At 41.8% G+C, this 2,423-nt stretch overlaps 1 pseudogene; it reads left to right on the top strand.

Annotated features, from left to right (window-relative positions):
- Positions 1 to 344: 344 nt before the first annotated feature.
- LOC101037871 (V-type proton ATPase subunit E 1 pseudogene) lies at positions 345 to 1,109 on the top strand (annotated as a pseudogene).
- The last annotated feature ends 1,314 nt before the right edge of the window (positions 1,110 to 2,423 follow it).

The raw sequence follows: 2,423 nt of genomic DNA, 5'->3' as shown, positions 1-2,423 counted from the left end.
AAACTCATTGTTTCTAAACAATGCAACCAAGAAGCCGTTTATTGGGTATGGCTTACCATCCTTTATTCTGCAAGACACTTACACACTCAGCGAAATTGATTAGACCAGGGTTGCTTCCTCCGTTGAAGCCCATGAATGGACTAGATGGGAATTTATGAAGGCATTGGCTTGGGGAATTTTGCTCAGTGGATCCACTAATTGCTATAAAAACAAGGCAACAAATAAAATCAAAACCTAACTGAACCAGCTAGATCCTTTTCAAAGAGTTTGAGTACAAGTAATACTTAAGGTTGTTCTCTGCCATTCCATCCACCTCGCCCTTCACACCTTCAACTCGAGCCGGCTGCTCACCAGCCTAGCATTGCTCTCGCCATGGCTCTCAGCGATGCTGATGTGCAAAAGCAGATTAAGCATAGGATGGCTTTCATTGAACAAGAAGCCAATGAGAAAGCAGAAGAAATAGATGCGAAGGCAGAGGAAGAGTTCAACATAGAGAAAGGTCGGCTTGTGCAAACTCAAAGACTAAAGATTATGGAGTATTATGAGAAGAAAGAGGAACAGATTGAGCAGCAGAAGAAAATTCAGACGTTCAATTTATGAATCAAGCAAGGCTCAAAGTCCTCAGAGCAAGAGATGACCTTATCGCAGACCTACTAAATGAAGCGAAACAGAGGCTCAGCAAGGTGGTAAAAGATACAACCAGGTACCAAGTGCTGCTGGATGGACTGGTTCTCCAGGGTTTGTACCAGTTGCTGGAGCCCTGAATGATTGTTCAATGCAGGAAACAAGATTTCTCTCTGGTAAAGGCTGCAGTGCAAAAGGCAATCCCAATGTACAAAATTGCTACCAAAAAACGATGTTGATGTCCAAATTGACCAGGAGTCCTACCTGCCTGAGGACATAGCTGGTGGAGTTGAGATCTATAATGGGGATTGTAAAATAAAGGTTTCCAACACCCTGGAAAGCTGGCTGGACCTCATAGCCCAGCAGATGATGCCATAAGTCCGAGGAGCCTTGTTTGGTGCGAATGCCAACAGGAAGTTTTTGGACTAAGTCTCCGGGAGGTGGAGCTCATCCTCAGCTCTCCTGCTGTGACGTGGAAGCTTCTGATACTTGAAGAAACATTATGTCTCTGTAGCTTCCTCTTTACTGCCCCAATGTTGCTCTGTATTCATCGGTGATGCCCCTCTGTCTGTCACTAATGCCTTGCCTAATTGTTCACAATGGCAGAAAGCTTCATGTAATATGCTCAAGACCCACCTCCAGTTCATCTGAAAGTAACACAGCGTCCAGTCGGTTCAGCACACTAGGGGAGGGGCAGGTGGTGATTGCATGGGCTTCCTGGGTCTCCATTCTCTGCCTGGCATAGAGGTGACGTGTCTGGCATTCTCAGCCCTGCATTCCCCACTCTTGAGGCTTAAGGGGCATGTGGCACACCACTTCCTCCAGTAGTCGCTTCATTGTTCCCTGTTTAGGTCTAGAAATTTTCCCTCTTCTGTAAATGTGATTGAGAATCTAAGCCATGGATGTTCTTTATTTATTAAAAGAGTTATGTGGGGGAAAAAAGAGAAATACTTAATGTTATCAAATAGTAGTTAGAAAAAGGAGAAAGAGACGTTGGAGTCAGAGGACTTGCGGACTGCGGTTCCATTCTGGATACGAATTCTACTCTTTATTAGCTCTGGTTTTCTAAAGCTAAACTGCTTCCTAAGCTACATTTTGCCATGTATTCCTGTGAGATTAACTCATTGTTTTTGATAATCTGACTTAAAAAAATGTTAGCCTAAAATAATTAGGCAAGCTCAAGTACCCTCTGTTGGAATTATACAGTAACTTCCTGTCTTGCTCCCGCAAACAAAATACCAAATACAACACATAGCATACACTCAAAGGGATCCTTTTCAAATAATCTAACTGGAGGTGGGGAGTATTTGTCTAGGAAAATGGAATACTAGACATAGACATCCTGTAATTCTGACTTTTGCACATAATTCAAGGCTATTTTTGCCTTGAAATTAAGATAAAGACCATTGTTATTGCTATTAGTGGTTCCTCCTAATGCCTCTTTCTTATAATAATTGCTCACACACAGTACTTACTGCACTCCAGTAAGTACTGTTTCAAACACTTGACCTATAGTAGCTCATTTAATCCAGGGTAAAGCTATGACATAGTTGTTGCTATTGACATTTCCATCTCACTGTTTCCACTTGAGGACACTACTACCCAGAGAGGTACCTTGCCTAAGGTTATATAGCTGGGAAGTAGTGGATCCCAGGTAGTCTGACTACAGAATACAACATCTAATTTCTTTTTTATAGTGTTGTAGAAATTTAAATTATCAGTACATACTCTATTTTTCTCCTACTAAGGAGAAATTATTAATGCTGTTAAACAGTCAACCATTATAATCATCATATAAC

Source organism: Saimiri boliviensis, chromosome 2 (assembly GCF_048565385.1).
Source record: "Saimiri boliviensis isolate mSaiBol1 chromosome 2, mSaiBol1.pri, whole genome shotgun sequence".
Classification (NCBI taxonomy): Eukaryota; Metazoa; Chordata; class Mammalia; order Primates; family Cebidae; genus Saimiri; species Saimiri boliviensis.
The sequence above is the reverse complement of the archived record's forward strand: the minus strand, read 5'-3'. Positions and strand labels throughout refer to the sequence as shown.